At 32.1% G+C, this 26,955-nt stretch overlaps 1 protein-coding gene across 1 annotated transcript in view; it reads left to right on the top strand.

Annotated features, from left to right (window-relative positions):
* Nucleotides 1-575: 575 nt before the first annotated feature.
* The window catches only part of cyr (cypher), an 82,097-nt gene continuing 55,717 nt past the window's right edge, over nt 576-26,955 (top strand). Inside the window, exon 1 of the mRNA XM_088258388.1 lies at nt 576-948. The gene's annotated coding sequence lies outside the window, so the exon portion shown is untranslated. The remainder of the gene's footprint in view (nt 949-26,955) is intronic.

Raw genomic sequence — 26,955 nt, 5'->3', positions numbered from 1 at the left:
CAAACTAATATCGTTGACCAAAAGTTAATGGAGGTTCTAGGCCAAATTTTATGTCGTCTTGTCTAGGTTTTTAGTTTTTTTTTAATGCGGGTGTAGCACCGTACACGTGATAGAAATGAAACTTCTTAAAAAATTTAAAAAATAAGAGAGATTTAATGTAAGATAAAGAGAAAAAAGTAGAGAAAATGATAAAATAACGATAAGAAGTTTCACTTCAAAATAAAAAATTTTTAAATTAAAATTTATTATTATGGTCACATTTTGTAAAATTAATGGTCATTCTACGGTAAGCGGAGGTTGCCTCCTAATAAATAGGTTTTAAAAAGTCTACCTACCTTTGCAATGATTTACCATGCATTTTTTTTCGAAATACTGTTTGTTTTAGTAGGTACCGTCTTTTAAACTCCACGTTGAAAATCGCTATAATAATTCTGCATCATTGTACCTGATAAGCAAAGAATCTGATAAGTGAGTAACCCGTTTTACACCTTGCGACCTGTAAAAAAAGTACCGACATTCACATAACTGAATTATTGTTGTGAATCTTCTGTCAGTCGAGTTTCACACGCCGCGGCAGTAACAGTACCTGACGGGCTTTCCGGTGAACAGAGTTAGATGAAATAAAGTAGGTACTACACACGCGACTGCTTTTCCGATCAGTAGTATGGGACAACACTACTTCATTCCTAATTTCAAATTTTCAAAAATCCGCGAATCGAGTTCAAATATGAAAAATAATAGTGATTAGTGATTTTGTCAATTCATACATTTTGGTTCCGTTTTTTACATTACAATGAATGAAAATAGATTTAATCGAGAGTTATAAACATTATGTGTGAATTGTTTATGTGGATTCATCGCACCGCGAATTAAGAAAGTGATTCACAAAAGCGGACAAAAAAGCATTTTTCCCGTCAGCGATTGTTCGCGCTCATCTCTCGCACTCAAGTAAGTGAAAATATTTTAATTTCCACGATGTGACTATTGTGTCACAATTTTAAACATTGTTTTGTAAAATAAAGTAAAATGTATTTTATTTTTTATATGTAAAAGAAGATCGTCCTCATTATTCGACATATCGATCGGTTACCATTTTTTTTAATTATATTTCTTCAGTTAGCGCAGGATTACATTTAATACAATTATTTACACTTCATTTACGTAATATATATTTACATCTTGTTACAGTACACAAAATATTTCTTTTTAAATTTAAAATTAAATTATAAAACCATACAAAAAATACTGGACCTCAATATTCTAGTTATAACATAATTTTGACATAAAAAATACTCGCAATATTTAGGTATTTTTAAAACATAACAAATCATATATAAAAAATACGGAAACAATTTTTTAACAAAAAAAATCTATTTTAATGCATTTACACAAATTAGTTGACAAATTTTATGAGGCACATGTGGTTGAAAATAGAAGCAGTGTGAGACAGAGGAAAACTTGGCATGATCTATTTTAAATATTTGAAATTGGTCAGGCCAGGAGTAAGAATAATCGCCGGGTATGTATGAGAAGATGCATGGCTGTGGAAGAAGCGACGATTGTTTGCAAGGACAGATTGGTGTGGCGTTCTATTCTCTCTGCCTACCCCTGCTGGGAAGCGGTGTAATGGGTACTTAGTAAATTTTTATGCATTTCAATAACGTTTTTTTTTTTATTATATCTAGTTATTGTGTGTTTTTAGATCAACTAAAAGTAGGAAAAAAAACACAGCCTTTATTTTTTGTGCTATGCGGTTTGCTCGTCCACAGGCGTGGATTAGATCGCCCCGCCCCTATATTTAATTTTTCCTAAACCGAATGCATGGAAATTTACCATAATAAAAAATTAAATATTAAATTAATCTTACCAGCCTAGAATCAAACTCTATTTTTTTAGATTTAAAAATGTACAAAAAAGAAGAAAATTTTTTTTTGGTAAAATAAGAAAAATCCCAAACATAGTTTTATGAATTATGAAAAAAATATATACTGAAGGGAATTTTCACATTTTTAATTAACCCTAACCAAAGTGAAATAGCCATTCTAGAAATAATTTGTTTGATTTGAATTCTTATAAAAAACTCATATTGGTGTTTTTTTTTGCATTACATATAAATTAATGCATTAGTACGCGTTTTTTTGAGAACCTATAAAATTAAGTAAAAAATTAATTAAAACAATTTTTATTAGTTGTAACAGTAATTTTAATTATAATCTTTCAATGTATCTTATAAAATCCTTTTTTACCAAACACATGATTTAACGTGAAATTAAAGTGAGTCGATGATTACACTATAAAAATATAGATATACAAAATGCCACAAATTGCTGCTTTTATTTTATTCTTATCAGATCTTATTTATCAGACCTACGCTTTAAGTACAAAAATATAGCGAAAAAACACTTTTTTTATTTTGACCCTCCTGGGAGTTAAACCCGAGGACGGTAGTTAAAAGCGCTAAACACTACACTACTGAGGCAGACAAAAAGTATTTTTACTTATTTAAATATCTAATGTTCTGCTTCTTAGTGTAGGCCTTGTGGCCTGTTTTTAAGAAAGGTTAGTCTCCTGTGATGTCGATTCCCAGCTGTCAATCCATCTCTTTGGTGGTCTGCCCGGGAATCGTCTACCTTAGGGTTGACCGTGCAATGCGATGCGGGGGAGTCTGGATGGTTACATTCTCCTCATATGTGCATACTATTGTCTTCTTCGTTGCCTTCCCCACCTAACGCCATCTAATATTAATGTTTTTATTTCTCTAGAGATTTAAATTAGACATATATCGATTGAGTCAGAATTTTTCGTATTAATTTATTTGATAATGATAAATAAAACGTAATAATACCCGATTGTTGATGACTGGCAAAGAAACAACAACTGTACAAGATTTGTTTACTCCGTCTAAAGTTGAACGCTACGATTTTTTGTCGAGTTAAGTACCTTGTCACGGTTGAATTACAGCATCTGCGCCACTTCTTGACCTCATCTTTAACAACAAGTCAACCATCTTACGTCTATCTATGACAAAGTAAATAATGAAATAAAATATTCGGACTTCTTTCTTTTATTTTTCTTTTTACTTTTTTTCCTTGCTTTAAAATAATCAATGTCGTAAGCTAGATAAATAAAATATAAATGTTACATAGTTCAAAATCTTAAAACTTCTAAACTTATAAATTCACCGATTGCTTTAAAATTTTTACACATCGTTGCATTCGAATACACGCGTGTTTTATATAAACACACCAACGATAGGTTAAAACATATTTTTAGACAGGTTTTTCATCTCAATGGAAGCGTTATCTGTTGAACGTAATAACAATACACGCAAAACTTAATATATCCTATGATAGACAGAATGATTCTTGATAGGTGTTGAAATATTTTATACCCATTGCATTGTGAAATTAAACATATTAGATATGTGTGAAAAGTTTTTTTTCTTCATTTTACCGCCCTACACATACGAATGTACGTGATACGCACGGTTTTTCTTCACCATTCCGCGCTAACCCGTATGACCTACGCGCACGAGAAAAGCTATCTGTTCCAAAAATATTTAATGCGTACCGGAATGCGTACCGGATACATTGACAACTTTCGTCAGGTTTCATACCTGACAGTATTTTGTGACAACAAACGTGATACCCGAAGGAAGGGTGGTTAACTAGATTGTGTTCGAAAAATGCGTTGAGTACATTGATTGTGTTTTACGAAATTCATGTATAAAAGGTACATATAAGTATATTTATTTAATTTTTCGTTGGTCAGTCCACAAAAGTGCTTTATTTGAGTAGTTAAAATATAATAATTAATAACCTTGACATATTTTTAGTTCAGAATTATTATTATGTATAATATTTTAAACATTATTTTCCATTTATAAGGTTCAGATTCGATAATTTTCTATAAATCCAGGTAACATTTTATGATGAAAAAAATCTTAAAACACCTTTTTTGTATTGCAAAAATAAGTGTTTCTTCGAAATAATTTTATAGTTTTGAAAAGAAAACAGTTATTGAAAGAAAGGAAAATATATATTCTAAAAAACTAAAAAATGAATACATTCAAAAATATACATTCTTAAAAAAAAACAGGCGTGAAAAGACATGTGACCTCTCCGGTGATCGGCTAAATTGGTGGTTAAATTCTGTGTTTGCGTTGTATCCCCTTAAACTCTCGACTCTACTTCTACATCTTAGAGCAAGGTCATTACAAGTCTTCAGAATTATGACTAATTATTGTATGTATATTAAAGAACGTTAAACATAACGTATTTGGTAATATAGACAACTACTAGAATTTACAACAAGACTTCTCTTTGTCTCGGATAACCTTGCTCTCCTAAGAAGATTCACTCTTGGGATTCAGCATGCTTCCATATTATACTCGTACGAGAGTTTCACCAATCTGATGTCGAATCTCTTATTTTCGCAATTTTCAAGGATCGCTATCGCCGAAGGTTTGAAATTCTTGATACCTGCGTTACTATTATCCGCGTACAATAACAATGTACTGAGATTTGCATTTATTGGCCAACGGATAATAGACAATCCTCATTGTTCTATTTATATTCGTACTAACGTTGAACCTATCGACACAAACCTTAGTACCCTCAGGTCAGTTTCATCATTGTGGGCCTTTTTGAAACTTATCTAGATATCGTGGGTGTACTGGCAAAAAACGTTTAGTCGAAAATATGAAATTTTGACTTAATAATACATATTATAAAGTTTTCAACGTTCTATAAACTGAAAAAATACACGTAGTAGTTTAAAATGTCATACATGTGTGGTAAATTCAACATTAAGTTTAATAGCAAGTATTTTATTCAGCTTTAAACAACAGAGATTATTCAAACAGGGATTTTAGAGTTAACGGTTTTTTTCCAGTATACCCACGATATATTATAGATGTTTCAACAGATAAGTCTATTTTAATACACAAAAAGCTGAACCCTCTTCTACTGGAACTGAAGGTCTGTTGACGACAGTCAACAGTCCAGCTTCTCCTGAGGAGTTTTACGTGGTTTCCTCCCAGCAATAAGCAATTTCTGAAAAGCTCCCGATCGGTTCACACTAGATTATCCCTCTTGTTCCCAACACAGATTAAAATTAAATATATTTAAATTAGCTAGAAGAAACAAAAATCCACTGAATGATCTATAAACTTTGTACATAATAAGCAAGGTAAATATTACATGCAACTTCCATCTAAAAAAAGTATATTTTAAGAAGAAATATGAGCACTACACGGCTTACAATCTGTCTTTGGCTGGCTTAACAGATCACTTTAAACACATGTGTAACGTTTACCTGATGATCTAGCTTTTGAACGTTTTAAACCCAAGGTAGCTTCATCTGTTGAACGTAATAGCAACACTAAACATTGCTCGTGGCGGACAGCCTACTTCTTGACACCTGCTGTAATTTAGCATTTTCAATATTTTCGATTTCATTTTTGTTTCAAACATTTTAAATATTTTCATTGCTTCACAGGCATAGTGAAATTATACTTAGACATGTTTGTGTGCTTTTATTTTTTTCTATTCTGTTTTATCAGACTAAGCCCCAGCAATGCATGGCCCAGTAAAGCTAGCAACTTAATTAATAACTTTGTTCAAAAACACTATTACTATCATGTATCGTGTTCTGAAAACCAAATGCTAAAAGAACAACGCTTTACTTTAAAATCAAGTGTGTTTCACATAAACATAACACGAGTACAATGAACTGCGTTTGTATATAGTTTAATTAAATTTTTGAGCCTAGAATTTTTGGTAAAAAGTCATGCTTCGCAGTTTTACTAATAAACAGCGATATTTTTTTGTGATTAATAATTTTGCTATTATAATTGTGCGAAAATTCGAGTGCCTAAATTAGAAATAGAAAATTATATTTGGGAATTATTACACGTCCACCAAAGTGTTCCGATTGCTCTCGTTGAATACCTGTGCGAATCTCATTGTGTTGCAATTGAATTAAAGGAATCAAAAGAATACATCGTTATTTTCAAAAAACTAGATATTTTTTAAACTACATATTTTAAAACATCTGTATGGAAATAAAAAAAATTGAGCAAATTGAAGAGTAATTTTTTTTTTCAACATTTTGAGTTTGTCCAAATTCTTGTTCACAATTCAGGATTATCTCCATTTGGGAGTTTTTATTTTACATTTTTTAGACATTTTAACATACATAGATGAAGAAGAATATGAAAATCTGTTTATTTACAGGGCTCACGGCCTGTCATACGCTAGATTGAGTGATCACATTCACTTATTCTACACATGATTGACAACCACACTACTGTTTTTTTTCGGAACCCCTAGATATATTGTGCTCTTTTTTTAAAATTAATGTTTTACTTAATAAATACCACTATTTAATATGAAATAGTAGTATTTACTAAGTAAAACATTAATTAAAAATGGATAGATTTTACCACAAAGAGACTGCCGAATCAATTAATGAAAATATTGTACTCTTCTTCGTGTCGGGCTGTGGTCCCGTGGTTAGTGTCGCGGACTCTTAAGTCGGAGTTTCTAGGTTCAAACCCACTCTACCACAATTTGATACCTATTTCTAATAATGAGCCGCCTAGGCTCACAAAAATAGAATGAAATTGAAATATTTGTGTAAATAATAATAACACGAATATTTCTCTTTTTTCTTTTTTTTTCAAATCTACATTGAGATCTCAAAAAAAGTTACATATGTAAATTGGCGGACTTGTTGCCAAGTAGAAATATCTTTCAAACAATCAAAAACCGATTTATGATACTGGTTAAAGTGTGGACATTATTCAGCCACTTTTTTATTTTATTTATTAAAAAAAGAATTGTCATTTACAAAAATTATCATTTATAAAAATACTTCAATTTCATACTATTTCTGTGAGCCTAAGCGGCTCATCATTTAAAAAAAGGTATCAAATTGTGGTAGAGTAGGTTCGAACTCACAAACTCTGACTCAAGAGTCCGTGACACTAACCACGGGACCACAACCCGACACTACCAGAGGGCAGAAGTTGAAATAAACAATGGTATAAAGCATATTCCTTTATTTCATTCTCATTGTTAAAATAAATAAATGAATCGACTAAATTTTGACTAAATTTTATATTAAGATTCATTCTCACAAATATGAGTTAAGTTAACCCTTGCTTAAATGAAGAGATAAGGCGTAGGACGCAGCAAATCTTGGTCACAACTGTCGTCAAGAAAAGTCGATTCAGTTGGCTTGGCCATTGAACCCTTGCTTAAATGAAGAGATAAGGCGTAGGACGCAGCAAATCTTGGTCACAACTGTCGTCAAGAAAAGTCGATTCAGTTGGCTTGGCCATTGAACCCTTGCTTAAATGAAGAGATAAGGCGTAGGACGCAGCAAATCTTGGTCACAACTGTCGTCAAGAAAAGGCGATTCAGTTGGCTTGGCCATGTATTCCGTATGCCTCCTGAGAGCCTTAATCAAGCTTGCCTCTTTTACAAGGCATCAGGTTCGCGCCACCCAGGACGACGACCACTGCTGACAATTCGGATCTGACTTGGGAGGACGCAAGGGAGCTGGCAGCCGACAGAAAAGCCTGGAGACAGTTTATGGACTCCATATGCCCCATCTAGGGAGTGGATATGGTTTAATAATAATAATAATAATAAACCCGGAGTTCTGGTTCCAACCCTTATGTATGGAAGCGAACCATGGAGTTGGCAAAAGAAGGATGAAAGCAGACTGAATGCAGTCGAAATGCGATCTCTCAGACGAATGTGTGGCAAAACGATGTTTGATAGATGTTCGAATGATGAAATAAGGAAATAATGCAAGGCTGAGATAAGTATTATCGATAAAATTAAGAAAGGTGTGTTGAGATGGTTTGGATATGTGGAACGTATGAGTGAGGAAAGAACGGTTAAACAAATTTATGAGGCAAATGTAGTTGGAAAAAGAAGCAGAAAAAGACCGAAGAAAACCTGGCACAGTCAGGTTTGTCAAATACTTGAAAGCGGCCGGGTCAGGAGTCGTAATAATCGTCGGGTATGTATGAGGATATGCATGAATGTAGAAGACGCGAAGAATGTTTGCTAAGACAGAGTGGTGTGGCGTATGATTCTCTCTGCCTACCCCTGCGGGGAACGGGCGTAATGGTTAGTCAGTTAATAATAAACCCTTGCATTTTATTCTTTAGTAACCCTGAGAATCAATCAGACCAAGGAACAAAGCTTCCAAAAACATCTCGTGTCTTGTCCGTCCGCGTTGTCCGTTTGGTCTCGGAGAACAAAGGTGTCGGGATCGGTAATTACATAACGAGGAGATCTGGGTAATTGCTCATTGTGAATTTTTCTTTAATTACGTTCCTCTGGTCGTGTCGAAGTGGATTCGGGACGCAACATCCGAAACGCGCTAAATTAGTAAATCTTGCCAGTTAACAACAACAAAAAAACGCAACTGAACTAATGATTTTATCAGGATCTCCCGATTAAAGACCCCTTTGTCTTTGAGCACTTGAAAAACAAAATTTTGGTACATACGTTGATTTTACATTGGACTAAATCTATTTTTAGGACGATAATGGAAGGTTCTGTGGAAGTAATTGTACTTTCTTGTTATAAGATGTTTCGGCTTATCCAATACATTTTATTTTACAGATAATATTTTAGGTCAAACAAAAGTATACACGTGTTATATTATTCTAAATGCATGTTATGATAATATTCGTAGGTTTTTATTTTCAAGTTCGTGATAAATATTTTTCATATAAGGCTGAGATAAGCTATAATGAAAGATTAAGATAGGTGTGTTGAGAAGGTTTGGGCATATGAATCGAACGAGTGAAGAAAGGTAAAACAATTTTTTGAGGTGAATGTGGCTGATTACAGAAGCAGAGAAAGACCGAGGAAAATTTGGCATGATCAAGTATTTCAAGTACTTGAAAGTGGTTAGGTCAGGAGTCCGAATAATCGGCGTGTATGTATGAGGAGATTCATGAATGTGAAAGGGGCGAAAATTGTGTGCTAAGACAAATTGGTGTGGAAGTCTATTATCTAAATCTATTGTGACACGTATTTCGATGCATTCCGTGTCGCAATAGATTTTTAAGAAATAGTGATATTTACCGTCGTCCGCCTCTGTAGTGTAATGGTCAGTACGATCGACTATCTCACTCGAGGTCTTGTGTTCGATTTCCAGGGAGGGGGTCAAATAAATATACGTGACTAATACATACATATAATTACCCTGGACATATACCTGAAGCGGAACTCTGATCACCTTTCCTTCCTGTGTTAACGATCAAAATAACACTGATTTTATATGATGCAGTGCCCTATGCACCACCGGGTGCGGATAAGGACTTGAAGAATAACAAAAAACACTTACAATAGTTAAATACCTACTTATCACCCTGTATTTATTTTTGCAACATTTTTTTTATGGTCACCCTATAACATGTGAGAGAAGAATCCTCATTGTGTTACGATTTGTGTTTTCTCACCCGCGTCGTTTTCCCGCCGATCACAGTTGAACGCTCCTGGTGTTGGCGCAGCTGCCGACTGGCGGCTGTCTAACGGAACCGTCTCCATGGAGAGGCATGCCAATTCACGGGGAAAATGATAATTTCCCCAGGGGGATATAATGCTATATAAAATCCCATCACGCCGAACGGATTCCCAGACCGATCTCCACTTGAATAATTCCGCCTGCAATTCATGCGATTTCTTGCAAATGAAACAAATTATCATATCCCGTTGTGATTGCTATTTTGTACCATTATCTAACAGAGCTGGACTTTTTAGCTACTCAAAATAAATAATCATGATATTACTATATCCCAGCAAAAGCGGCATGTTTTTAACTGATCGTACTAAAACCCAAGTGGTACAAAACTAGTGTTTAATTTTTAATTTAATCATATCGTACTATAAATTTAATGCAGAAACAATAAATAACTTAAACGTAATTAAAATTTAAAAAGATATCAGTGAAAAACAATTACGCAAAAAATTGTCGAAATATATCTTTAACCGATCAGTGTAATTATTACATTGTAATATGTACGCATCGCCGAATTAATATATTTTTAATCAATCAGCGCAAATGCAGCGAGCGCTCTAAGGGGTTCCTGCAATATAGGATACGAATAGGAACAACTAATTGAATACCACTGAACTAGACGTTAGACAGCTCTAAATACCTGAAGATTAGTAATGACGCTCATTGGTGGAATGTGAGCGCTTGCAGACGCTTCCAGCTTCTGCTCTAGTAGCCAGAATGACTGCAGCGTGAGACTCGCTGCTAGGAAAGAGATTCGCACGAAGTCCGTTACGTAAGATGAACGATGGAATGTACCTAATAACTTCACGGAGTCGCGACTTTTTACTGTAATAATGAGACAACTGCGACGAGTTACCTTAATAAAATATTATATATAAAATTTATTTTTATTGACATGTCAACATAGGCGAAGAAGAATATGGAAGTCTGGTTATTTACGGGGCCTAAACATGGTATTCCAAATACTTGAAAGTGGTCTGGTCAGGGGTCAAAATAATATTTTGAGAAAACGGATATGTATGAGGAGATGCATGAATGTGGAAGAGGCGAAGATTGTTTGAAAAAAAAATGCTCTGGTGTTTTATTATCTCTGCCTACCCCTGCGGTGAAGCGATGTAATGGTTTGTTAAATAGGTTTTGTCATTATATTACATCCTATAATTGACACGTTCTTTCATATATGATCTATGTGATGGCAGCATCTACGGCAAAAACCCATACATATGTGTGAAGAAGGATTTGGACATACTCAAAATTTTATGAATTTTGGTTTCGTATAATTGGGAAGGGTGTTTTCTAGCGACGGAAAGATGGATAAAGATATACAAAGGAGAGTGAATCCTGAGAAGTGAACAGTGGACTGAAATCAGTTGTGGCGAATAAAAGCCTAACAGCGATTGATGTCAGTACATAACAGAGTACTGGTAACAACCCTAATATTTGGATGTGAAACAATCTCGGTGAGTGGTAACATACTAACGTTTTTGGAAAAAATATACTTACCACAAAATAAATTATATAACTAACTAACTAACCATCACTCCGCTTTCCCGCAGAGGTAGGCAGAGATAATCGAACGCCACACCACTCTTTCTTTGCAAATAATCTTCGCCTCTTCTACATTCATGCATCTGAGGAGATGCATACCCGACGATTATTACTCCTGACCCGGCCGCTTTCAAGATTTGACAAACCTGATTGTGCCAAGTTTTCCTCGGTCTTCCTCTGCTTCTTTTTCCAACTACATTGGCCTCATGAATTGTTTAACCTAAATGTTTTATATATTAATAATACGTATAGTCCGCCTCCGTAGTGTAATGGTCAGCACGCTCGGCTACCGTTCTGGAGGTCCCGGGTTCGATTCCCAGGGGGGGTCAAATAAATATGAGTGATTTTTTCACTTTAATATTTATTCAATATCACCCTGGACTGGTACCTGAAGCGGAGGGCTGATCACCTTTATTTCATGTGTTAACGATCAAGATAACACTGCGTTTATATTATGCAGTGCCCTATGCATCATTGGGATGCGGATAAGGGTTTGAATAATATTATAAATCCAAGTTAAAAATACGTTTCATTCATTTATTTCAATGCCGTGTTAGGGAAATTGACCATGACTCATATTTAAATTCTGAAAGAATTACTGATGATGTACAATTATGATTCACATACAGTTTAATCACTTCAAATCATTCTTAGACATGCACATACGTTACAATGTACATTATCCATCTTCTCTTCAAAATGATAAGTATTATTAATTGAAAGGTTACTAACCAAAGCTAGTAAGTCTAATAATTTAAATTGTTTTTGTAGGTTAAACAAAACAACCTATGGTGTATTCTACTGTATTAGAGGGTTATCGTTAAATGGTGAGGTCTCAGATAATAATGAAACAAAACTTTTCCAGTTATTATATCGATATATTATTCTTTATTGATGTAAACTATAAGTTTATGCACAATTCATCCTAAAGTATTTGTTATTTTTCAAGTTTTTAAAATTTATTTTAAGATCCAAAAATATATTATAGAGCACAGTTAAACCTCGATATAATGGAAGCAGACGATGTCCTTTAAAACCGAAAGTCCGTTATATAAAACAAGGTTTAAAATAAATAATAATATATATTTTTGTAAATATGAAAACTGTTTTAAGATATAATTAACACTACAAAAATCATATTTATTGGCTTGAGATACTCGTCGTGAAGTGACGTTGCTGTTTGATATCGACGCACTTGCCTTCTGTAATCCTGCTTTCAAAAAGGAATCTAATTTTGTTTGCACTTTTGATGTGTTTTTAATTTAATATTTACTGATCGGATTTTTGTCCGTTACATTCGAAGCTGATTAAATATATTAGATGTCCGTTATATCAATGTTTTAAAATGTAAATACTATCCTAATGAACCAAAAATAAAAATGGTAAGAAAAAAAATGTTTTAGTTTTATTTTATTCAGTTTATAAAGTCTACCACAAAGTATCTGCAAAAAAAAACATTCAAGAAATGGAGAATTATATTTTAAACTTACAGTTATTTGACTGTCAAGTGCTCTTCGCTTTAAATTACTTCGTTCTTGTGGTACTTTTTATGATGCGTTCTTCTCGGCGCAAAGTAATATCAGCATTCATTAGTGACGAGTTCACGTGTTCGCCGAACTAATCTAGAGAATTACCATTTTTCCATCATAATTCACTTTGATAATTTGGTGAGAATAATCGCAGAGATGGCGGGCGGTCGAGTAAGTGTTCGGTTAGGCGCGGCCATTATTTCACGTTCAAAGCTCACCACCGTAACCATGCCTAGTGCCTGGCATAATCGATTTTATAGGGTTGTTAAACAATCCTCTTCTTTCAGTTTCCGCACCCAGCGATTGTAGTTACTTCCAGGGGCGTGCATTCCATTTAGGCAGAAAAACTGTGCCTATCCTAACTTATTTATTTATTTATTTTTCAAAACATATTACATACATAAGTCATATATTTAATATTCCCGATGAGTAATTTATATTTCTCATTTTGGGACATGAGATTAAGGTTAACAAGACTGGAACACAAATAATAATGTTACGAAAAATATATTTTTTAAATAACCAACACTAATACATGGCAAAATATAAAAACAATAAACAAGTGTAATAAATATGCATAAGAAGCATATTTAAAAGAAATCGATGAGAAAAACATAAGGTAAGAAGCATATTTAAAATAAACAAATGAGAAAATATAAAAAAATGAGAAAATATAAAAAATGAGTAAATATTTTAAAAAAAACATAAGGTAATAAGAAAATATGACTAAACACTACATATAAGTATGTTTATCTTTCTATAAAGTATTTTTTCAGATCATTTATTTTGGATTCCCGAATGGGTTCTTTATATATCTTATATTTTATATACCCGCTTGAGATTTAAAAACGCAAACAGTATCTACCCTACCTTACTAAGTAATACCTTGATTACCTTACTACCTACCTTTACTGCCTACCCTAGTAAGTAGTACCTAGCTTACTTTTCTACCTACCTCTACTGCCTACACTAATTAATTCTCTGTACACTCTGTGGATACATCATACACTCGTATATCCCACTCTACGCAATACGCGTGATACTAACTTTATTCATGACGAGCAGCGTGCTTCTCTTTTCCTAAAATATTGTGTACCCGCAAGTATTATGAAATAAAACACATCAGAGATTTTTATTTTCTATATTCTTTCTTTTCCGTTTAACTAGATTGAGCCACAACTAATTTTTAATCAAGATTAAAATACGTAAAATAAATTTCTCAATTTTGGTTTATAAAAATTGACAAAAGTAGGTACTAGAATGAAAAATGTATATAAGTAGTAAGAATAAATGCTGATATAGTCAGTTTAGATTTCCACTTATCTGTTCGTTTCTTTCTTCGAAATGAATTAAGTAGCGTTACTGTATATATTATATTACGATAAGCATCTACCTACTTTAGTAAACTAAATGATTGTTTAGTAATTTTTGCTTTAGGCCACGATACCTTCCCCGCCCACTAAAGGATTTAATGCATTGCTCTGCAGGACCATGCCCTTAGATAACATCGCGAAGCAGTCATGCTCAATCTGTGTTTCCCATTAAATCCTAACTGTTCTTTAGCAATAGTTTTACCAATAGAAACTTAAGTTAACTTCTTTTGAAAAATATTTTGGTGTAAAATAATGCCTTGATTTGTTTTTTGGTTTTATCCAGTTGGTATATTAAATTTACAAATATAAATGTCACCAAACAATTCTGTTTGTATATAAATAATAAACTTTTACATTTTGACATCTCAACATTTATGAAGAATTTGGATGTCTGGGTATTAACAGGAATTATAATTAAAATTAAAATGCAACTTTGTTTTAAAATCACTACAAATATTTTATAACCACTTAATTATAATGTCTAACGGTTTCGAAGCTAACAGGTAAACATTATAACTATTTAGTGATTTTAAAACAAAGTAATATTTTAATTATAAAATGGAAAATCACAAAGTTAGTGCTGCAAATATAAATTATAAGAACTATTGAAATTATTTAAACGCTTGAGATCTCGGCCTTAATGTTATGTACTTAGATTCCACTAGATTAATAATATATGTTGAGGATCTTAGGAACTGAATGATCTATGATCTAGGGAAAGATTAAGGATTAGTAACGCTCACAAATCTCGTGAGTGGCAGAGTAATTATTACACTTGCAGCGCTATCCGGATCGGATCTCAAAACCCAATAACTACTGCTGTCGAACACAAAACGACCTATTCGTACAACAAAAAACAACATTACAGCCGTTCCGATACTATTGTGGAATAACCCTATCTATCTCACAAGCGGAACGGGACTTAAACTGACCTAGGTAAGTTAAAAGCGTCGCTTTCCTTTCACACTGCACCTTTTTGATTCCCTGATACTCGTACTAAGAATGGCTGATCCGAAATTACATATTTTTGACCACTCGTGGACAGATTTTTTTCTAGAAAAAAAATATATAAATCCGATCCATTAATAATAAGTAAAATTTTTATTAATATGACAAAAAAATATATTTTTTTCTACTTGTATATTTACATTGTAAGTCTATAATTATATATATCGCTCGCTCCTTTCAACTACGTCATTTATAAAAAAACTTGATTTTTCAGGAGATCGTTTTTACAGTTTAAGGATATATTAAAATGTATTAAAAATAAATATCAAGCCACTTATTGAACTTTTTACTGTTCAACAGATCTTTTTAGGTAAAACCTGAAGGTTTTTTCTCCATTCGAGAAATATTTAGTATTTTTAAAAAAATTATAAAATAATACCTTTTCTTCAAAATGCAAAAACAACACTTTCTGGCCTGTAGCGGGTAAATATTAAGTTAAAAATATGCCGCTTTTGCTGGTATATAGTACATTTTCTGGGCATTCCGAAAACATGCACAACTGAAAATCGACGATTTTTTATATATGACGTTGTTGAAAGGAGTGAGCGATATGACGTAATTGAATTTTTACTTAAAACATCGTTTTTGTGTTGAAAAAATAAGTTTTTCTTCGAAATAAATATGTAGTTTTGAACTAAATCAGTTATTCTAAGCCAAGACATGATCAAATTTCGTTAAAACAAACTGCCGGAATATCTCCATTTCAATATAAAATTTACTGTAATTGTTTACAAAACTATAAAAGTAAAACTTACATACTAAAATATATAATTAACAACGCGATATGTTTCCATTCACGAATGTGGGAAGTTACGCTCGCCAGTCAGCAAATTATGAAGATACCATGATGAAGGGTTTCTATTCACGTTACGTCTTCCGGGATTCATTTGGTTTCTTCTCTGAAATTATGTAGATTCCGAACGTGTGTAGATTCTCAGTTGAAGAGATAATGGGTGCCTATTTACTATTTACAAGCGTGTAAGGAATGAACGGGGTATGTTTACGATCAAATGCTTTCATCATTCCGTCGTTCCCCTTAAATGAACTAAATAAGCGATAAAGAAGCATTCTGGATTCCGGGTCTAATCAAAATCTTGTATCCAAGTTATATATTATAGATATTACACCCCTCCTCAATAGCAGAGAAGCCTTTAATATAAGTATTTAGGCTTCGTTTGTTACTTCTCTGTGAGCCTACTAATTGTACATATATGTTTTAAATTATTGACGACGTTAGGCATTATGAAAATTAACAAAATAAAAAAAAATATATGTTGTGACAATTTTGTGTATACACATAGTATCAACAATAATTTCATCGAAATGCTTCTGGCAGTGGAATTGATTTGATCCCTTTTCCTTTAATAATGATTTTTTTAATGTGTATTCTTTGGACACCTTTTCACATTACACCAAAGTTAATTATCTTTAATTTAATGATATTGGAATAATGGAAATTCTACTTAAAGTTAATGTTTATGAATAATTGATTCTCAAGCATTTTGCTTATAGGAATGATTAAGAAAAATAAACATGTTTTTCCGTATGTATATTTTTTATTAAATTAACGTAATACAATTTATATATATATATATATATATATATATATATATATATATATATATATATATATATATATATATATATATATATATATATACATATAAATATATGTATATATATATTATACATATGTAGTGTATATATATATATATATATATATATATATATATATATATACACCCCTGGACAAAAAAATTTACGAGTCCTCAAAAAAACTAAAATTGACACATAATGAATTATTCTTGATATTTAATTAGTTTTTTTTGTATTGTTTAACATATGTGATGACTACTCGTTACTTCAAGGTTAAAATGAAAGATCTTACTCATGAATTGTACTTAGAAATTGCCATTATATACCAGGTATCAGATTATCCGAACCTAAGAGACCCATAACGGTTCATTTATGGTGGAGTGTTTGTGATGGAGTAATAAAAGACATGTAATTTTTTTATTCATATTTAAGAAGAAGGTTCTAATCGCTTTATTTTAAATTAAGGTATTTTACATTTAAACATATTTATAACATTTAAAAATATTTAATACTTAGTGAATTCACCTTTATTTTTTATAACATGTAAAATTCTATTATTTAACGAAGCGTAAAGCGAATCTTAAATTTCTGATGTTATTTCTTCTTCCTAAACTTGAATCAAGTTTTTTTTTAATTCCTCAATGTTTTTTTATTTTTTTTCCCAACTTTTTTTTTCATATTTGCCCATAAATTTTCTATCGGGTTCAAATCAGGACTATTCCCGGGCCACGTCAACGATTTTAAGCCAATTTTATCTTTGTATTCAATGATCTGTAAGAAAAACAATAAATTATTTATCAAGTGGTCTACAAAGTGCATTAAAAAATAAATATTTGTACTCACAGTGCGGGCTCTATAGCACGGCGCCAAATCGTCCTGAAAAATCGGGTCCGCGGTATACTGCGTAATGTCCTCGATTGTTGGAATAAGATGGTTTTTCAGCACTTTTTTGTACTGGATGGCATTCATCGTACCCTGTATAAAATTTAAAGGTCCCAAACCGTACGCTGTCATGCACCCCCAAATCATGACGTAGGGTGAATGTTTAACGGTTCGAGGGACGCACGACGGATGGTATTTTTCCCCAAGTTTTCGTCGAACTATCTTTATGCCGTCTGGACCAAAAAGGTTGAATTTTAATTCATCGGAGAAAATAACATTTTGCCAATCCTCCAAGGTCCAATTCTGGTGCTCCTTCGCCCAATCCAGTCTAGCCTTCTGCATTTTGTTCGTCAGTAATGGTTTCTTTGCGGGACTTCGTGCTTGGAAACCATGCTCCAACTGCCGCCTGAACACTGTTTTTACTGAAAATGTTGATTAGCTAGTAGACTGCACCTCTGCGTATATTTTAAGTGCCGTTAAAAATCGATCGCGCATAACATTTTTTTTTATTAATCGATCATCTCGGGCAGATGTCGCGCGCCCCCATCCGCTTCCTTTTTTCCGTTCTATGGAGTCAGTTTGTTGGAATTTTTTAAATAAAAACCTCACTGCACCTTCTGAATACCCAACTCGACGAGATATTTTACAATTAGATATGTTTTGTTGCGACAGTGTGATTATTTTGGATTTTATCGCTATCGACATTTGCTTTGCACTTTCCATGATTGTTGTGTTATGTTCCCTCAAACGCGGGTAAAACAAAATTGTTGAGACATTTTAAAATGTAAATATTGTAGAAAGGTGACACAAAGTGTCTTTAATTTATTGAACAAAAGAAAGAGGTATCAATAAAGGATTTCTTAGAAAAAGAGTTCAGTAAAGTCAAGGCGTGCGGTAGCAAGTAAACTCGTAAATTTTTTTGTCCTGCGGTGTATATATATATACACCTTTTCACATCATCAAAATTAAAAATTAAGTATCAGCAATTAAATGATATTGAAATAACGGAAATACAACATGAATTTTATGTTTTGTTTTATTTAACGACCTTCATTTGTTGGATGAAAACAGTATATTTATGTATAGAAGATAAAACATACAGTGACGGATGGTGGTTGCTAAAAAGTTTATTACTAAACGAGGCATAAATAAAAGGACGGAAATATAACCTTTCAATTTCATATTTTGAAAATCGTAACGTTATAATACTTAATCATAAATATCATTTGTATCTACGTTGAATTTTATGGTACGACATATTTTTAAAAATGCAAAAGAAAAAAAGTAAAAAAAAATGGATAAAAATCCGGTGAAAAAAAATTGACAAAGATTTTTTTGACAGCTGCCATGTAGCCGATCACGTTGAAAATTTTGACGTGTATTCACACTAAAAATTTTTGTAGTATGTATTAGTATTTAACTTTTTTTTTAAATATACATACAATGAAAATATATTTTAATATTTTTTTTACTCCTTACCTTTTAACAACTCTTTTCTTCTCAAAACGGATTATTTCGAAGAAAAACTTTTTTTTCAGTACAAAAACGGTGTTTTAAAAAAGAAAAAAGGTCAAATGTTTCCTGGGCTTAGAGAAAAGTAAGTTGCGATTTATCGTACATTGGGCCGTAATACCTCACCCGCGCCTGTTTTTAAACACGTGATACTGTCTACCTTGCAACCTTCACGGTGAATAAACCCGTTCAACTCTCGGGTGATGGGAATCTAGTGATTTATTTGGATCAACTCACCCTACGTAACGGGTAACGGGTTAACCTAGGTACTAGTGCTGCGGGTACACGATCGCACACTCCAGCGGTGCACTCGAGCACATCAACAAGTAGCAACGGGCCACAAATTCATTATTTATACACACATAATGAAACCGGATACATACATTTTATATGAAACTCACTGCTGGAAACGGTTAATATCGGTCTCATTCACCATTCAATAAGTAAACAAATAAATTTACAACATTTTGAGTGCATCCAAATACTTGTTCACAAAATCTGGATTATCTCCTGTAATTAGAGATAATCCAGATTTTGTGAACAAGTATTAGGACACACTCAAAATGTTGTAAATAAATTAATAATAATAACAAAACCCTTATCCGCACCCCAATGGTGCATAGGGCACTGTGTCATATTAACGCAGTGTTATCTTGATCGTTTACACATGAAGGAAAGGTGATCAGCCCTCCGCTTCAGGTAATATTGAATAAATATTACAGTGAAAAAAATCACTTTTATTTATTTTACCCCCCTTGGGAATCGAACCCGGGACCTCCAGAACGGTAGCCGAGCGTGCTGACCATGGTCAGCACGCTCAAAAATGTTAATAAATTATCTGGTCAAATTATAAGCTTAAATAATAAAAATGAAAATGATATTTTCTGGCGTTTCTCATCTATGTGATTATGGTATAATCCAGGATTCGGACCTCATATACTGACATAAGAGTTTCTGCTCAGTAAAAAACTTATTTTCATCTCACCAATAGATGTCTCTGAAGTTCTAGTGATTCAATAACAATGTTTCTGAATTGGTTCATACATATAAAACTTCCAAGAATTTGAGTAGTGTGGTTTGTCAATAATGGGTAGAATTGGTGAATGTTACACGTGTGTTAAGTGATCACTTAAACTAGCCTATGACGGTCGTCAGCCCCGTAAATGCCCAGACTTCCATATTCTTCTTCATCTTTGATGAGATGTCAAAAAACAATAAACAAATAAATCTTCTTTTTTCTTTTTATACATCCGAGGATCTGTCTGTTCCATTATTCGTCTCTTATGACGTGGACTGGCAGCTGTCACGTCATCGCTTTGGAGGTCTTCCAGGTGGTCTTCTTTTGTCTGGGTTTTCTTGAAGAGTAATCCGGGTCAGTCTATTTTCTTGCATTCTATTGACATGGGTGTTCGTCTTCGCTGTATTCCCTATCTGACTGTATCCTACGTGCTGAATATTTTCACTACAATTCTTCTTGAAGATTTTATGAATTTTCGTGTTCTTTCACTCTGATTCTCTTATGGCGTTTTTTGTTACTGTGATGTCCGCTCTACATTCGATCCCATACGTTATGATGTACATGTCGTACATAAGTTTAAGGAGTTAATGCATTCTAATACTATTATTTATCACTTTTTTTTGTAACTGTCACAACATGAAATATGGCACGTATCAATATGTTGTAATTAATATTGATTTTTAGTGATAAAATTAAAGCTGCAAAAAATATACATTAACTATATTTTCATAAAGAAATAATAGTTTAAAAAGTTTAAAATATCATACATAAATTAGCAGGTAGGTACATACTTCAAATTGAACGCTTGACAAATCAAATTGGATGTTATATTGTATATATTTTATAACAAAAATAAAAATTGTAAAAATATATTCAAAGTAGTATGAAAACTTCAGTACACATCGCGCACACAGACTAAGACTGCGCGCCGTGCAGGCTTGCCAACTTGGCGACTAACGCACTTGCTAGTCTTAAGAATAAAAATTCTGGACAGGTATTCACACTGGCGGTATGTAATACTAATATGAATATGTTAAAAAATTGTAACATTTATTCTCAATATTATTAATATTTAAAGCATTTACTTTGTGCTTAGTCATTTTTATTTATGTATTTTTTTACGAAAATGTTAGTAATATTAGTATATAACCACTCACTGAGATTTTTATGTCTACCGGTTTCAAGAGACGGGTACGTCTCGAACATTTTCGTAAAAAAATAAATAAGTAAATAAACATTTGATTAAATCCAATACGTTTTGTAAAAAGTCCAATTTGATCTGTAAGTCATCCAATATAGTTTGTAAAACGTCCAATTTAAAATGAAAAACCTCTACACCTACATATAATATGCAACTCGGTAGGAATAAAATTCATAGTATGTTGTACCATTGCAAGATTCACCTAAATGCATGACTTCTCTTAAAATAATATAAATCGTGATGTTGACATGAGTCAAGCTACCTATATAAGTACAAAACTAATCATTTCCAGTCCATTGCCTATAATAATTTGCGGTTGATAAAATTACAATGATGGTTTCCATCATTATACTAAGATTCAACCGATAACATTAAAAAACTAATATGTTAGCTGACTACTTGCTCATATTATCTTACCTGTATAACCGAACAACGCTGATTATCTGTGAGCGGATTATCCGGACGACCGATCATATTGGTGGTAAGGAATTTGGTATTAAAAAAAATATATATATATAAATATATATAAATATATATATATATATATATATATATATATATATATATATATATATATATATATATATATATATATATATATATATATATATATATATATATATATATATATATATATATATATATATATACATATATATATATATATATATATATATATATATATATATATATATATATATATATATATATATATATATATATATATATATTATATATATATATATATATATTACTTTATAAGTCAACTTCATCTGAATTCTGTAAATTTTCAAGATGATTTCGGTAAAAAATAAACCAATTACTTGCGAATCCTAGAAGGGTCAAAATAAATAAATAAGTGATTTTAAATAAGAAGGGAAAAACAAAATAATAAGTGATTTTAAACCAATATGTCTTCATTATTACCTAATTTTAATATTTATTAAATATTACCCTGGACCTAGTACCTGTAGCGCAGAGCTGATCACTTTTCTTCGTATGATTAAGGATCAAGTTAACACTACTTCCATACGATGCAGTGCCCTATGCACCATTGGGTGCAGTTAGGGGTTACAAGAAGAAGAATTTGAATTTAGAGAAAGTAATAAGGTGACTGTAAGATGGTATTGATATTAATTTTTAAAATATTGTAACCGGTCACACGTCGCTGTAGCTTAGTCTGGTTAAATGGAAAAGAAAGAAGAGAGATAGCACATATTTCTAAAAAGTTTCATTCCACAATGTTTGTGGGTAGGTACACCATATTTTTCAGCTGTCAAGAAACATGTTGTCCGCCATGTAATAAGTTAAGTATCGATATTAAATCTATGACGTTCAACAGTTGGCACTGCCAGGGGATAAAATTCGCTGTTTTTTTTTTTAAACCATATTTTAACCGGTTTCAGTTAAAAACTCTGGTCACAGGTTTATAAAACTACGTACGAATTCGAATACAAGGTTGTGTCAAAATTCAAATGCAAATTTGTTAATTTTTAATAATTTGAGCAAACGAACATTTAGATTTTTATCGATATAGATTTGAAAGGTATTTTGGTACCTACGATTGTTTCTGTCCAATTTACTGTCCGTTTTCGATTATGTCCACTGCGTACATTGTTTTTTTCTAATTGGGACGGATAACCGGCGTTTTACCGACAATAATGATTTCTTACGTAAAATTATTATTATTGTAGTTTGGTATCTTTATTATTACCCATGTAATTTATGGTTCGAATACCAGAAAATTATTTCAAATTATGTATGTACCTACTGGTCTTTATAAACGGTAGGTACCCACTTCGGTAAACAATCTACTTTGATATAAAATATACGTGGGTACTTTTAAAAACATCGTATTTTTGACGTAAAAATACCAGATTATATCGTCATTTTATATATTAAAAATATAATAATATAAATATAATAATATATAATATAATAAAAATATAAAATAAATCCTAAAGATACTGTGATTCAAATTGAAGTTATGTCTATGTAACATATAATACCATCAAACCGCAGAAAAAAACCTTTTGGGTTTGGTTCTTGACTGTGCGTTTAAATCCCCAAAACCAATCACTTCACGATCATCATAACTTCACTTCATCTTAGGGGATTTCTCAAGTTCTAGCTGTATCCGGCCATGACTGTGGCCCTGTCCGGTTAAATGGAAAAGTAAGAAAATATAAAACACACATTTATAATGTGTTTCATATCACAATGGTTGTGAAGCAAAAAAATATTTTGAAATCTACAAAACAACAATGCAATCGAAAACATTGAATATGCTTACAGTCGTCTATATATTCCTAAAAACAACTACCATACCTAATATATCTACGAGTTTCTTAGTCAAAAATTACAGTACACTATTTGTAGGTATACATCGGTACAGATTATGTAGGTATATACCTTCTCTCTTACCCACATCACGAAATTGTTTTATTGTTATTTTTCTCTCTCCTCCAAACTGTTCCATTCATTACTTTTCTGCCTGAAGGCACTATTAAACCTCAACACGGGATACAAAAATAATAACACCTCGAGTCCTCTTCCAATAGCAGCGCCTAATAAATAAACAAATAGACTGACAACACCTTCTTCATCTTATCAGGCTCTTTCTGTTCCCATCTCAGCTGTACAATATGTTCAAATATTTATTATTAGTTATTAGAAGGTACTTTGGTACACATCTTGGGGTAGGTTGAAAAATACACATGTGTATTTACCTAAAGTAAATAATGATAATGACAGTTATACATGCGGGACCCCTATTCTTGAATTCCAACTCTGCTTGTTTACAAAATTCCATTTCAAATTCCTCAAAATGATGTCATTTGAAATCTATGTTTTTGTATCAACTTTACCCTTTTGTATGTATAATTTTGTTAACTATTTTATTTTATTTTACTCATTATTAACCCTTTAATGTTATAGCTGATGGTTTTACCATTATAATGAGTGACAGACGTGTCTTTGGAATAATTTAAAATTAAAATAAATAAAAATGACAATTCCCAGTTCTTTCTTTAACTTGAAAAATAAATATTAATAAAAGTACTTTTTTAATCCTTCAACTTAAGCTTTAATTTATCACTCAAATATACGAAAACGTTACAGTCACAATTTTGTGGACAGAACTTTCAACTAAAAAAAATAATATTTTGCTTGGTGGTTCGATCAAAACTGACTGACCTAGAGGAATTTGACTAAATGTGCGTAGAGCTTTTGCGTCAAAAATTGAACTTGTCCATGATTTGAAAGATCACATAAAAATCTTACAATACTGTCATTCAAAATCAATCAAATCAACGTTCAAACATTTTCGATATTAGCCTCTCATAAAATACAATACATGGACATAAAATACCAGGTCAGATACCTATTTCTCCACGTTTAAGACGTAGTGATAATTTCTCGAATATTTTCAGATAATGTCGGAATTTGGATGGACAACGCCGACTATTAAATCATTTATTAGCTAGTTACATGTTTTACCGACTGAGCAAACGATGTTTTAAAATGTCATTAATATCTTGTTACTCGAGAACTTAGTTTTGAATCTGTGCTGGGAAGTATTGTATTTCCAATTCGTTTTTGGTTTGTGCGCTATTTATATACAAGTAGCTGCGGGCTATTGTTACCGCACCTTCGTTTATTTATACAACCTATGATTTAACAACATACTATCCTAACGGTAAGACGAATTTCTTCACCCGTAAATTGTGACAAATAATACCGCTACGGCGTCACTCGTATGGTAGGTCGTTACATTCTAGCAAATCTTGTTGCAGTTCTGCCAACTGCTGCTCTGTCAGCACAGACATGTATTTCACAATCAAGATAATGCTTTATCCATCCCTAATACATTTATCTAAGAATAAATTGAGAAAAAAAATCTTACAAACATACATATTTCTTTGATAAAATATACAGGGGGTTGGTAAACCGATGTAAATCCTAATTATCAATTAAGAGTACAGGTACGATTTTAAACAAAACAATATATTTTTACAATTTCATTCCATAATGACCATTATTTATATTTTATATTATAATATAACATTATAATGTTTGCATTCATTCAATTTTGATGATAGCAAACTAAAGTCTTTTTCTCAAGATAAAATACTGCTTTTCCTTTATATTCACTTCTCAGAAGCATTAAAAAACTGATATTCTAAATTTTTATACTATTTGCCATTGAAATTTATTCATTAGATACTATACATAATTTTATGTGAGTATTATGGGTATAAAATGTAAAAAAATGTATTCTATCAGACGTTGAATTGCTCACTCTACTGATAAAATATTTATAATATAATGTGATGTTCAATATTGGGCAGAATGGTGAACGTTACATAGGTGTATAAAGTGATCATTTAAATTGAATCCCAGGTCATTAGCCCTGGGATGCTTAGACTTCCATCCTCTTTCACTTAAAAATTAAATACAAAAATGTTTTATCTCAAGGTGAGATACATACCTATAATATATATACCAAATATAAAATAGAAAACTTAACATTTAAATAAAACCGGTCTTACTGGGATTTTAATGGATATGCTTTTGTATTATTTCAATTAAAGAACAACAACAAAAAAGCAATTAATACCAATAAAAAAAGAAATCGTATTAATAATCTAACAAAACATAAGTTTACATATCTTCATCTTACATTCATTCACACCCTTATCCGCACCCCAATGGTGCAACGGGCACTGCATCATACAAACGCAGTTTTATCTTGATCGTTGACACATGAAGGAAAGGTGATCAGCCCCCCGCTTCAGGTGCCGGTCCAGGGTAATATAAAATAAATATTAGAGTGAAAAAAAATCACTTATATTTATTGACCCCCCTGGGAATCGAACCCGGGACCTCCAGAACGGTTGCTGACCATTACACTACTGAGGCGAACATCATCTTGTATACAAACTTAAAATATATTATAAATATTATACGAAATATTTAATATTAATTTATTCAATACAAAGTTATTTATTGTACATACAAAATAACGTCGTTTATAATATGAAGTGTTTTTTATTGAATAATTACGTTAATTTACAAGTACCTACCACACTATGTGCCTGTTTTTTGTTTTGTTTAAAATTCGTGACGGCCCAGCCCTAATCAAGATCGGGCGGGAATTAATGTTCTTATGTAATTCAAATCGTAATCGAAACACAAATCTAATATACAAATAGGCATATTTTAGATGCCTTGGTCCTTGGGAAATTATTCAACTAATCGAGTAATGGAACGTAACAAATGAAGGTCGGGGTCAGTGGGTAGCCACCTTACAAAATTGTGTAGACTATGCAGGCATTCAGAAACGTGTAGTCAATTATTAAATGTGAGGTTACAACTACAACGCTTCAAATAATATCTAAAACGATTCACAGCAACACCAAACTGATTTTAACAGAGAAATTCATCATTTTAATGCACGAGGACATAATAAAATACCTGTAGCTCTACTAAGTTTAAAATAAGGTCCTTGAAATATATTCCCTATACCCAAATTAAGTAGCTGCCTTACATATATAAAATTAAACCTTTGGTTAAGTTAAAGTTAGGGATACAAAATTAATAAACTGAACAAATACTTTATAGGAAGATATTTGTATTGGTGATTAGTTATGTTTTCTATTTTTTTTCCTTTAAACGTGGTTCTTACCTTATATTTATTTGCCTTTTTACCGTACTTTTTATTTCTTTATATTTTACATT

Source organism: Brachycentrus maculatus, unplaced genomic scaffold (assembly GCF_059751285.1).
Source record: "Brachycentrus maculatus isolate JH-2025_06_01 unplaced genomic scaffold, ASM5975128v1 h1tg000095l, whole genome shotgun sequence".
NCBI lineage: Eukaryota > Metazoa > Arthropoda > Insecta > Trichoptera > Brachycentridae > Brachycentrus > Brachycentrus maculatus.
The sequence above is the reverse complement of the archived record's forward strand: the minus strand, read 5'-3'. Positions and strand labels throughout refer to the sequence as shown.